This window comes from Lemur catta, chromosome X (assembly GCF_020740605.2).
Source record: "Lemur catta isolate mLemCat1 chromosome X, mLemCat1.pri, whole genome shotgun sequence".
Classification (NCBI taxonomy): Eukaryota; Metazoa; Chordata; class Mammalia; order Primates; family Lemuridae; genus Lemur; species Lemur catta.
This window is the reverse complement of record NC_059155.1, coordinates 49584230-49597126: the sequence shown is the minus strand read 5'-3', so window position 1 is coordinate 49597126 and position 12897 is coordinate 49584230. Positions and strand designations below refer to the sequence as shown.

At 53.5% G+C, this 12897-nt stretch overlaps 1 protein-coding gene across 1 annotated transcript in view; it reads left to right on the top strand.

The window, feature by feature from the left end:
- Positions 1-5661: 5661 nt before the first annotated feature.
- Positions 5662-12897, top strand: part of STARD8 (StAR related lipid transfer domain containing 8) — a 32893-nt gene continuing 25657 nt past the window's right edge. Inside the window, exon 1 of the mRNA XM_045538157.1 lies at positions 5662-5829. The gene's annotated coding sequence lies outside the window, so the exon portion shown is untranslated. The remainder of the gene's footprint in view (positions 5830-12897) is intronic.

The following is a 12897-nucleotide window of genomic DNA, read 5'->3' as shown; positions in this document are numbered from 1 at the left end:
ATCCAGAGACAGCGGGTCTTGCCCACCCTGGGAGCCTGGTTGCCCCTCCTGTCCTCCCCGACCTGACGGGGCTGCCCACCCACCTGCCTAGAACGGGAACTCTGTGCCTAGGGCCGCCATTGCCTCCCCCACCAGCCTGGGAGCTCCAGGAAGGCAGGGACCCTGGCTGTGGCCTGTCTGCCCCACTCCCTGCCCCTGCCCCTTGCCAGTGCCTGGCACAGACAAGGTCTGGGTACCCATGTTATGTGACCGGTGGATGCACGTGTGGGGAAGGCCCAGCCCTGGCTGAGGGTCAGATCAGAACTCCTAGTTAGCGAGAATGTGTGTGTGCGTGGCGGGGGCCGGGGGCGCTGTGTTGGGGAAGGGCCCACTGAGAGGGCACAGGAGCTCACAGGCCAAGCGGAGCCCAGACCCTGTGCTGAGTGGCCCTCAATGCTCAGCGCACACTCTGTGCCCTCCCTGATGCCATCTGGAGCCTCTGAGGGCTGCCCTTCAGGGCCAGGAGACGGATGGGGGTGGGGAGATGGGGGTTTGGGGGTGGGATGGTGGGGGGTGGTTGGCTGGGGCACAGACTCAGCCAGCCTGAATGGACACTGCCAAGCCCTAGAGAAACCTAATCACAGGGCTGGGCCAGGGGACCGGGCTTGGGCGGGTTCCGTAAAAGCCACACACCTCTCCCCTGGCAGCCCTGCAACCTCCTGGACACCGGGTCTGGTGGCAGCATGAGGTCAGGCCATGGTGGGCTGATGGGGGAGCCTGCGGGTGGGCAGGGAGAGCCCCTCCTCCACCCCTCCTCACCCCGCCAGTTTTCCTCTTGGGAGCTGCGGCCCTGGAGGGACACAGGGAAGGATTCCAGGAAAGGACACAGGATCCTGAGGTCTGTTCAGGGACTGTGGGTGCCCTTGGCCCCAGGCTGAGCTGAGGGCAGTCCTGGGGACAGAGACCAGGGATCCAGGCTTCGGGGCCGGCTTGGCCTCCACTCCGCGCCCCCACCCTTGCCCTTCTTTTTCTCACTTTCCTCCTCTTTCTGGACCGGCATCCAGCTACCCCTACCCTCAGAGGACCCTCACGCCACCGCACCCCCTTCCTCCGAAGAAGTCCCATGGATGTTCAGCTTCTAGGAGCCCCATCCCCACAGGAACATGAAGAGCTCCCAGAAGCACAGAAGGTTCTGGAAAGAAGAGCCCAGCCTCTGTTTTTCCAGATGAGGAAACTGGGCCTAGCCAGGGAGGAGCAGGCTGCAGGGCTGGGACTAACCCAGACCGAGGGGAGGGCTGGGGGGATGCAGGGAGGGCTGCTGTGGCCTCAGCTGCTGTGTGTGCACGTGGGTGTGCGGTGGGGGTGGGGGCGGGCCGGGGGCCGCGTTGGAGGTGGGCCTGCCTTTGCTCATCTCCCCTCGCCACACTGCGACCTTCCTCTGAAGGGCAGGAACGGGGTGGAGCGGCAGGGGTGGACATCCTGCTCTGGGAGTCTGTGCCAAGCTCACCAAGTTCTCTGTCCAGGGTGACCCCGCCTGTCTGTCAGGACTGGGACAGACAGACCTCCCTGAGGGAGCGTAGTGGGTGCTCCATCTGCCTGCAGCAGAAAACCTCTGGTCCCTTTGAGGGGGACCAGTAGGGCAGGCCAGAGGCCCACCCTGGGTGTGCAGCACTGTCATGGCCCAGGGTCTGCGGTGTGGGTGCGGGGGGCCTCCTTCCATCAGGTTGACACCTCGCCTGGTGTCTGTTGGGGGGAGATGACAGGCTCCTGGGTGTCTGCGTGTGCTCTGTGTCCTAGCTTAGGGAGGGGTGACGCAGAGAGGTTAAGTGACCCTTGAACCTCGCTGGCCTGGGTCCCAGCATTCCTCACTACCAGCCAGCCCAGGGCTCTTGGCCCAGCACAGAGCTCCTCCTTCCAGGGCACTAGGGTGGGGATGGGGGTGGGAGTGGGGGGCGCAGCCACGGTGCTTTCCTGGGCTGGGGCTGAGAGGGGGTCTTTGTGCTCCTCCAAGGATGTAGCTCTCTGTCCCCCATCCACACTTGACAACGCATAGACAGTGAGGTGCCTGTGTGGCCCTCACCTTTGCCAGCCCCTCCCACCACCGTGTGTCCCCCACCCACATCTGCCCCTGCTTGGGCAAATCCCCCCGCCATGGCCCCAGCTCCTCCGGAATTTTGGAATTTTTTTTTTTTACGAACCGTGACTATCCCATGTGGTGGGAACCTGATCAATAGCCCCCTTTCATTCGGCTGGGTGGGGGACCCTAGCCACCCCGGAGCAGGCCTTTCCCCTCCCAGGCCTGCCTGGTGGGCTTCAATGAGGCATGCAGGAATGTGTGTACAAGTGTGAAAGCCCATATATGAGGGCACCCGTGGTCATGTGCTGGGTGGGGCCGGTCTGAGTGTAATTCATTTCCCCCTCACTGCTCCTCCTCTCCTTTTTAAAACTTCCCAGCTGAGTTCCTTCGAATGATTTGCTACTGCTCCTTTAGCTCCTATGGGAAAGCACAGTGAAATGGTCTGTTTGGTTCCTTGCCGACCTTAACCTCAGGCATTCCGGAGTGGGGGCATGGGTCTGCCTGCAACTGCTTGCGGAAGTCTCATTCCCAGGCATGGAGGGTGTAGGGACTGTTGGGTGTGCTCAGACAGGCCCTTATTGGGACCCAATGGTCTCAGAATGAGGCTCAGGGTAACGGTATATGGAGTTGCTCTTTGCTACAGCCTGTAAGAAAAAGGCCGATTAGCCATGAAAAAAGCTAAGTTCTACAGCACCATCAATGCCATCGTGTCACCTGCCACCACCAGCCCTTACAGCCTCTCACGTCCATTGTCTCCACTTTTTTCACTGGGTGTTATGCTCTAGTCTTGTTTTACAGGTGAAAAAACTGATGGGCATAATGACGTGTCCTGAGTGACATAACCAGACAGTAGTAGAACTGGGACCAGCATTCAGTTCCTACTTCCTCATCCAGGGTTCTTTCTACCACTGCTCAGTGCCTCTGACAGTTAAGAGCACCCACTACGTGCCAGCCAACATTCTAAGTGTTTATTTAGCACAGTGGATCTCCTCCACAGCCACATAAGGTCAGTACTGTGATTATCATTCACACTTTCCAGATGAGGGAACTGAGGCACAGAGAGTCACGCAGCTTTTGTAAGTAGCAGAGTTGGGATTTGTACCCAGGCCACTTGATCCCAGAGTCCATTATACTCCCTCTTATATGACCCAGCTGGACTGTGGTGGTGGTAGAATGAGGGAAGCCCCATGCCCCAGGCATAGAAACACACCCACGCACACACACGTCCAGGCTTTCTCACCAACCCTCAGCCTGCTTCACACACTCTGCATTTCCCCGCCTGTTGACTGAGCTGGCATCCAGGGTAGTGGCACTTGAGGCAGTATAGGGCACACAGGCAAGAGTGGGGTCTTGTAGAAAAAGGAAAGCCAAGGACCCAAAGGCTCTGGTTATCTCTAGAGCCACTGAGGCTGCAGCTCAGAAATGAGCTTGTGAAAAGGTACCAATTTGTCGTCCATTCCAGGCACTGTTAATATTTGGTCCATGCAAGATCCTGGCTTGGGCTGGGTGTGGGGAACAGGGGCTGGCAGTGGTATTGAAGGTGATGAGCTAACCTTGCCCTTTGAGCAGGCTGAGCTTTCCTTGGGATAAGGGAGAGAGATCAAAAAAGACCAAAGGAAATAGTCCTGACATTGCTTGGGCCATTTCAAAATGTCCCAATGTGCATGGCAAATACTATGATGATTGTAGTTTTCCCTTGACTATATTGTGTTCACTCTGTCATTTAACAAAAATTTTTAATAGCACCTACTTGGTGCCAGGCACTGTGAAGTTCTCATTGTAGTTATTTATAGCAGTTGCCTTTTCTTCTACTTTTCTTTTTGTAGTTTTTGTACTCTCCCCCACCCCCTTTTGCAGTTTTCTGGTTTGACTTTTTTTTTTTTTTGGTAAACAACTGGTGTCTCTGAACCCGACCTATCTGATTCAATTAAATCCATCTACTAAAAGATAAGTTTAGTTTGCTCACAATTCATATGATTGTAATTGTAAGGTATTCAAGGTTGTCCCTTAAATACCTTTCAACATTCATTCATCCATTAGCAAACAATACTGAGAAACTGTTGGTATTGTGCTTGGTGCCCTGGGGTGGATGGAATCGGCTCTGACAGGTTTCTTGCCCTTAAGTAAGTGATAGGATCTGAGCAGGACCCCTCACTTTTATGTCCCTTCTAGCATTGTGCATAAGCAAGATGCCTTTGGCTTCAACTCAGAGCCTTAGAGATGCTTACAATTGTTATAGCCCAGCCTCAGGAAGGAGGTCATATCCCTTCCCACCCATCAGAAGGATTCCTGATTCTGAGTAGCATTTTGTTTCTGGGAGTGAGTTCTGGTGTGTAGGTCCCAATTCACATCCAAGACCCACAGGGAAATGGCTCACCTTGAACAAATTGCCAGTGGATACCAGCTGCAGCCTTGCCATTGAGCTGGAAAAGAGGTAGCTTTGCTCCTCAGATTCTTATCAGGGCCAGCAGGAAAGAAGGTGAGAGAATTTCTATTGGGTCTAGTAGACTGAAGGCCAGACAGGAGGGGGGCACCCGGGGATAGGCTAGGTCTGGCTCTGTCTTTGCCTCAGGTGACTTCCAGCAAGTTGCTGACCTAAGAAACATATTTTTGCTCTCATCTGTTAGGTACTCTGGCAAGGAAGTTAGATGGATGCAGTTCCTGTCTTCTAGGATTGGTATGGAGAAAATAGCCAGCATATAGGTATTGTCCCTGCCATGGATTTGCTGGGTAGCCTTGAGTGAGTCACCTCTCCTCAGCTTCTGTATTTGTAAATAAATGTGAGGGATAGTGGTTGGATTGCATACGGTCTTGGATACTCCCAGCCCTGGCTAATAGGAGTCCTCAATTCAACAAGGAAATCAAGGTTGTGAACTTGTGTTGGATCCCTGGGAGGAAAGGCAAGAGAAGAATCAAGTCCTACCTATTGTTTCTTGCTGAATTTGGGCTTTCTGGTGGTACTTGCTGTCAGAACTCTTGGAAGCCCACTCCTGCTAAGATTAATGCCAATGCGCCAAGTTTTCCATGCATTTCTCTGAGGAGGTAGATTTCAGACTTAGTGGGGAGGAGGGCTGGGATTATTGGGGAAGTTGTAGTACACAGGGGCTGAGCAAGGAAGGGATGGCAACTTCCTGCTCAAATACCAAATTATCCGTTTTTGTCTTGGTTGCTCCTACTAATTGGAGATCTCACCGGTTGTGTCTTCTGGACACCTCATTAATTACCCTGAGCAAGTCACTGAACCCTGCCGTGCACGTATGTATTTAAAGTCCCTACACAGTGCCAGACACATTCAGAACTCAGGAAAGAATTAGTCTGTGTGCCTGATCAACTCCTTCACCCTCAGTCGTTGGCTCTGGGCTTGCACCCACTCTGTCCCAGCAGTGTGACCTGAGGGAAAGGCGGCAGCACAGGGTGCGGGGTGGGGGGGGAGCGTTGGGGAGCCAGCAGGCTGAGACCCGCCCACCCGGATTTGGGGGACTTTCTGGAGAGTCTGGTGGGCCGGACTGAGCCCCCATTGGTCGAGGGCAAATGGGCGGGGCGTCCCTACCGCCCGACTCCCGGGCGCTCCCTCCCCACCTGCGCGCCCAGTGGACTCGGCTTGACAACGGCTAAGCAGCAGCGGCAGCTGCGCCTCTGGCTGGCACCGTTATCCCCGCCCGACCCCAGGCTCCGCGCGTGCCCTGGACGGAGCAGTCCCTCCCTCGCCCGCCTCCTGCCTGCTCGCTCTGTGTCAGGGCCTGAACCAAAGGGGGGGTGGACGCGGACTCAAGGTAGGAGTTGGGGTGACAGCAGGGGGAGATCCAGAGAAACAGGGGCGTCTCGGCTCCCTCGCCCCGCCTAGCCTCCCGGGCGCGCTCCTGCTCTCCTAGCGGTTCGCTGGGCGGCGTGCACCGGACACCGCAGGGAAGCCAGCCGAGCTGCCTCTGTCCCTGGGATTTGGGGTCGGAGTCGCGGAAATTGGGGGACCCCTGAGCGCGCCAGCTGCAAGTTTCCCACCGAAGCCCCTTCAGTGGGGCGGTAGAAGGCAGCTGTCCGCCTGTTACTCCCGGGCCTGGCCGGATCCTAGGGCCGTGATCTGGGGCTTTGGAGGGGACATGCAGCTGGGCGGGGGTGGCAGGCTCTGTGGCTGGGTCACGCCGCCGCTTTTCCTGCCCTCTCGTTTCTCTGCTTTTGAGGGCATTTCCAGAAAGCCCTGGTCCAGCTGTGTGGGCTTTCCCGTCAGCCACTTACCTCATCGCCTTCGCTTTTGAGAAACGCCTAGGACTTTCAGGGTATTAGAGTAGTTTCAGAGACCAAGGGAAAACCTTTGGAAAAGTCTCATCTTTCTAGGGCTCACTTTCTCCGTGAAGTCCAAAATGGGTTTGGATTAGGGAACCTTTTAGTGGAAGTTTTTGGGATTTCCAAATTAGGTAGTCTGGGGTTCTCTCCCTGTCTCTTCTCCCAGCGCTTGTTGAAGTTGAGCACTGAATTACGATTCAGGAAACTGGGGTTTAGCCAGTTCATGTGATCTTAGGCAAGTCATACTACTTCTGTGGGCCAGTGTTTTCAGCCACACCTCAGCTGGCCACTTGATTTCAGTATCTAAAAGATCCAGTCTCTTTCCCCCTGACAGTTGGTTTCTTGGTTCTCAAGGCCAGGCTCCTAACTGGCAGGTAAAGGGTTGTCTCCGAGACGCTTGGGGCAGCAGGAGCTATGCACATGGAGAGCTTTGTGGTGATTAGGAAGCTAAGCCAGCTGGAAAACTGGAGTGTGTGTGTTGGGCGGAGGGGGAGAACAGCAGCCAGACTGAAGGTGGGGAGGAGTGGGAATTTCCTTTCAGAGCCTAGGACCCCAGCGGGTGGGGACCCCAGAGATTGGGCTGGTTTGGAACCTATGCTAACCCCAAGTCCTGGGGAGGAGAGGGTAATGAATCACACCCAGGGCTATTTTCAAACCCTGACTCCTCCTGTGTGACCTCCTCCAGCCCCCATTCAAGGGTTTGCCCCCCTGCCCCCCCCACCTGTATCCTTGCTGTCTGAGATTTCCCCTTGCTTTCATCTTCCTGGAATGAAGGAGGGATAAATCTTGTCTGGGGATGGGAAGGTGGGCGGCCCAAGGGTGTAGAGAAGATGGCTGCAGGTGGTTTCTGGGTGGCCGTCTGAGTGGGAAGTGTGATGGAAAGGGTGGTATTTGGCTGTAGGGGGGTGTGGTGGGGGTGGGGCTGAAACTTTTTCACCACAAAGGTACAGCTGCCATCTAGCTGGACATTCTGATTTGGTCCTCATTTAGGGATGTAGCCTTTTGTCGTTTTCTGGATTTTGGATTTGAAATTTCTGCTCCCTAGATGTCTGTAGTTAGGGCTAGGAAACACCACACCGGACGGAGTTCTCGTGCCTTCTTTCCATACCTTGAGCAACCCTTGGGGAAGTATTTTAAACCTCTGTCCTTCTACAGCTCCGCTCCCCCATCTGGAAAGGAGAGGCTGCTGGGAGATGATATCTGGAGGTGTTCAGAACAAGAAGAGGGGCTGAAGATGTGCCCATGCAAAAGGGCTGTGTACCCTGTATGCGTGCTGTGGGGGGGGGCAGTGAGTCGTTTGAGGAGGATGGCAAGGCCTTTCTTATTCAAACACAACACCTCCCGAGTTCTAGCAGAGGAGAAAAAAAAGTGGCATCAAGAAGGTCTGAACTTTGATATTTTCTGTCTTCTTGAAGTTTTGAAATTCCATGATTGGGACTATAGATTGGAGAGGGAGCCGAGGACCCCTATGTCCAGGTATAGAGATAGCAGCAAAGACAAAAAAGCGAGGAGGTCCCAAAAGGAGGAGGGGATGGAGTCTCTAACTGGGACGTGGCCACAGCTGCTGGTGCTTTTCTGCTAGGAGATTCCCGGAGCTCCTTGTTCAACACATGGCGGGGTTTTGTTTGTTTGTTTTTGCTTTTGTTTTGAGACAGGGACAGGGTCTTGCTCTGTCACCCTGGGTAGAGTGCCGTGGCATCAGCCTCGCTCACTGCAACCTCACACTCCTGGCTCAAGCAATCCTCCTGCCTCAGCCTCCCGAGTAGCTGGGACTACAGGCATGAGCCATGATGCCCGGCTAATTTTTCTATTTTTAGTAGAGATGGATCCTCCCACCTTGCCCGGAGTGCTAGGATTATGGGTGACTCCTAGCCCACATGGCAGGTTTAGCAAAGGCAGGGTGTGCCCTCACCTCTTCTCTGGTTACAGGAAGGAGTTGCCTCTGACTTGAGAAGAAGAGAGAGAACTTTTTCCTGGGGCTCCCCATTTGGGTAGGATCAAGTGAGGCTATTCAGGAGATAAAATACGGATAAGGGATTTCAAAGATGCAAGGCCTTTAGGATGGGAAGTGTGAGCTCTTCAAGGTCTAGGTGAGTTTGATGATAATCTCTCCCACCCACAACTCTGAACACGGTAGTTTAGCACTGGGATGGGCACACAGTTGTTGTTGTCAAGTGTTTGTTAAGGCTCTATTCACCTGTGACTTGGGGTCTTGGTTTGGGTGTGTGCACACGTGTGAATGCACGTGTGTCCGGGGAAAGTCCTGGTGGACATGGGCCAGTGGACTGGAGGCCATAGTTTGGGCCCTTGTCGCAAGTCTGAAGTGCTGTGTTTGTGTGTTGAATTTCCTCTTGCTCAGCCCTCCTTGTTGGGAACTTGCACGCTAAACAGTTGCTGTTCCTGTTTACCTCGACCACATAGGAATTTTAGAATTTTAGAACTGAATGAACTGAATTTTAGCATTTTAGAACTGAATGCTAAGTTCCTTAGCAGTCCAGGGTGGTGTGGAGCAAAAAACGGGATTGGGAGCTGGAAACATGAAGGTTTAAATCCAGGCTCTACTGTTCTCCTCTAACTCTCAGACTCTTGGTTTCTCCTCACATTTTCCACTTCACTGGATGAAACGGGGGGGATCCATGGCTGAGTACTTTGTAAACTATCACGTGATGTACAAATTATTAGTCATTAAGTTCAGTCTTGGTGCTAGGGCTTGTGGTGGACACAGAGTTCTAACTCCCACCTTCAGGGAATTTACTATCTAGTTTGAGGGTTAGTGGTATAAATAATACATGACCCGCTAAGACTCTACCTCCGTGAGGGCTTTTAAAAAGTTACTATGAAGAATTTCAAACATATATAAAATAGAGATAATTAGTATAATAAGGTTCCTTGTACCCATCACCCAACTTCAACAGCCATTAGCCTGTGGCCAGTCCTGCCCTATCCATGCCTCCACCTACTTCACTTGCTTTCTTGTTATTTTGAAACAAATCTGAGACAATTTATCAATTCATCTATAACTATTTCAATATATCTCTAAAAAATAGAGATTCATAAAAAATAACTACACTACCTTTATCATATCTAGAACAGTCCCTTAATATCAAATATCTGGTTAGTGTTCATATTTTCAATTGTCAAGGAGGAAGTTCTGCCCTTGGAGTCCAGGGAGCGATTGCTTTTGACTGAAGGGAAGAGGACTGACAGAGGCAGTGACATTTGAGCTGACCCTTAGAAGAGAGGCCCATGAAGGGTCCAAGCCCAGATGTTAGCTGCCTCTGGGGCTCCGGGCCCAAGGCTGGCTTGTGGCGGCTTCTTGTGGAGACTCTGTGCCTTTGTTTCTCTAATGGTAAGTGAGTTCTCACTCTCCCACGTGCCCCTCAGTTCCAGGGCCACCCAGGAGCTTGAGGTCCTCAGGAGGCCACTCTCCACACAGGCCCCTCCCCTGCTCCTGCCCCTGGCCCTGAGGCCAGTTCAGAGCAAAACAGGATGCATTCAGGATGAGCGCCTTTCCCAGCTTGTCGTGTAATCACCAAGGCCCAGCTTGGAGCTTCCTCTCTCATTCATGATAAAAACCCTCACTGTCTCTCTTTTCCCTCCTGCCCCAGTAAGGGTGTGCTGACTTCCTCCACATCCGGGCTAGCCCTCCTCTACCCACATGTGGGGCTGAGGGAGAGCTTCCCTCAGTGCAGGCCTCTGCCCCCGCCCGCCCCACCGCAGCCTGGTGGAGAGGGAGAGAACAGCCCCAGGAATGCTCTCCCTGGCTGTAGCCTCTTGCTCTTGGGCTGTCCTTGGGAAAGGAGTGGCCCCTCTCCAACAAGCATGGGGTCCTGCCACTGCTTGGTTAATAATTGAGCCACATAATAACCACCTTGGAAAGTCACCTCTGGGGGATAGTCATTAACTAACTCCCTGTCCACCGCAGGCCTTAAAGGGACCCTATCCTGAACCCTCACTTTCCCCCAAGGGGACGTTGACAAACATTCAGTCACGGGAACTTATGTGGCCAATTAAAATTCTGCCCTTCTGTCCTTTACTTGGGCAAACAGAAGTAAGTACTCACAATTTGAAGGACACAGGCTTAGCTTGGATGGTATTAGGAAGTGCAGAGGGGTTGAGTTGATAGGGATTCGGATGGGCAGTGGGGTCAGGGGCTTTTTTAGGCATTGGAGTCAGAAACGGGCACGGGTGTTTCTAGGAGCAGTTGACCCCCTGATCTCCATTGGAAAATCTAAAAGAGCAAGAAATGCCCACCCAAAGGGTCTGCCATTCCTGGAGATGGGGTGAGGCTGTGTGAGTGTGTGTTTGTTTTCAGTACAGCTGTGGGTCACTCCGCTCTAGGCTGGGGGTGGGGACTGCCAGCCACTCCACTGCTGCTGAGGGCCCCTCTAGTGGAGAAGGGTCTCAGTAGAGAGGCCCTCAGCTTGTATCTAGACAAGCAGTGGGGCTTGAGATGGGGTGGGCCAGGGGGCCCAGACCCAATTTAGAAAGCTCCAGACCACAAGCAGTTTTCTGCAGTTTCAAGGGGAAGAGAGGGAGCTAACATTTAGTGAACGCTGGTGGGCCTACTACCGAGGCAGGAAGCTTGGCTTCTGGTTCTGCCATTCCATAGCTGCCTCTCCGTGAGTGACTTTAGAGAAGGTGTTTGCTTTCTCTGGGCCTCAATTTCCACATCTATAACGTGGGCAGGGCAGGCAGCATGGCCTTGGTGGCCTGTCAGGCTCCCTTTGAGCTGCTCAAGTGTACCATCCCACTCAAGACCGTTAGCTTGTCTACAGGGCAATGGAGAGCTATCTTCAAATTGAGCCAGGCCCAGTCACTGAATATACTCGGCCGGCTGGGTCAGTTTGAGCTGGTTGGGCCCTGAATTGCCACAGCTTGGGTTCTCCTTGGGTATGGGCTTTTGTGCAGTTTGCTCTCTGGCCCCTCCCCATGCTTGCGTCTGACCCAGGTGGCCACCCTCTGACCCATTCAGCCACAAGTTAATGAGTGACCCGCTCCCCCAGGTAGTACCAGCCCACGGTGCTCCTGGGATCCCAGGTCTCTGTGGGAAGCATCCAAGGGCCTAGCCAGCTCCAGTCACCTTAATGCTTTTTCACACAATCCACCTGGAGGTAGGTACACAGACAGAACTCACGGGAGAAGGGCTCTTAGAGGTCCAACTGTCCTTCTAAAGCTTAGGGCTTCCGGGCATGTACTTGTGTGGTTCCTGCTCACCCATTTTCAATACCTAGGAGCACGATATGTTTCAGGCAGTTGTTTTCATCTGTGGAACGTCTGCGAGATTTTTCTCATGTTAAACTTAACTGTGCCCTGCTGAGGCTTCTAACCCTAGGTCCCAGGTCTGCCCTCTGGAACCACCTAGTCCCTTTCTGCTCTCTGTGACTTCTCCAGGCCAAACAGCCGCAGGTCTTTCAAGTGTTCCTCCTCAGACCTGGGACAGCCCCCTTCCCAGCCTCATCACTGTCCTCCCTGCCTGCTACTGTTATGGCCCCCTTAACATGTGGGCGCAGTGGCTCACACCTGTAATCCTAGCACTCTGGGAGGCCGAGGCAGGAGGATCGTTTGAGCTCAGGAGTTTGAGACCACCCTGAGCAAGAGTGAGACCCTGTCTCTACTGAAAATAGAAAGAAATTAGCTGGACTTAGCCGGGCATGGTGGCGCATGCCTGTAGTCCCAGCTACTCAGGAGACTGAGGCAGGAAGATCGCTTAAGCCCAGGAGTTTGAGGTTGCTGTGAGCTAGGCTGACGCCACGGCACTGCACTCACTCTAGCCTGGGCAACAGAGTGAGACTCTGTCTCAAAAAAAACCAAAAAACATGTGGGGGCAGGAAATGGGGTGCTGGAAGCCCCTCCTTCTCCTGTTTATTTCTGGTCTGAACTTTTCCATATGACTTCTTCATAATCGTTTTCTGGGGACTCTAACAGGTAGACTCTGAACCCCCAGAATCTTGGGTCTAAACTCCTCATCCAACTGTCTCTGATGTGCTGGTGGTTCAGGTCCATAATTGGGGAGCCCTTGCAAGGCAGGTCCTTCTTACTGGTGTAGAGGACAAGCCCAGTAGGAGTGGGCACTCCCTTGATGAGCTGAATACAATGTAGTATGCGGTGGCTTCCAGTATACTCTGCTTTCCTGCCACTTGGGTTCATCTGGAGCTGGTGGGGAGTGGGGGGAAGAGGATATTTTAGGGAGTACTGAAGCCGGAAATGAGTATGAGCCACGCTCAGAGTGGGGCCTAGAAGAGTGAATCAGACAGGGAGAAACACCAGCTCAGCCATTCCTTCCCCTAGCAGTCGATGACAATGACAGTGAGTCCTCCCATTTCTTTAGTTTTTAAGGCACTTTCACTTCCCATTCTGTTCTCAGAGCAACCCAGTAAAATAGATGGTAGGATTTCCCCAGAGTGATCCTGGGGAAGGGAAGGGAAGAGTCTCCAGTGAGGGAGGATTTGGAACCCAGGTCTCCTGACCCTCAGCCCTCCCTGTTTTCCCTAAACCGCACCCGGCAGCCAAAGCAGCTGGGGCTGACTTGGCAGCTTCCCACCACAGAGGAACCTCTG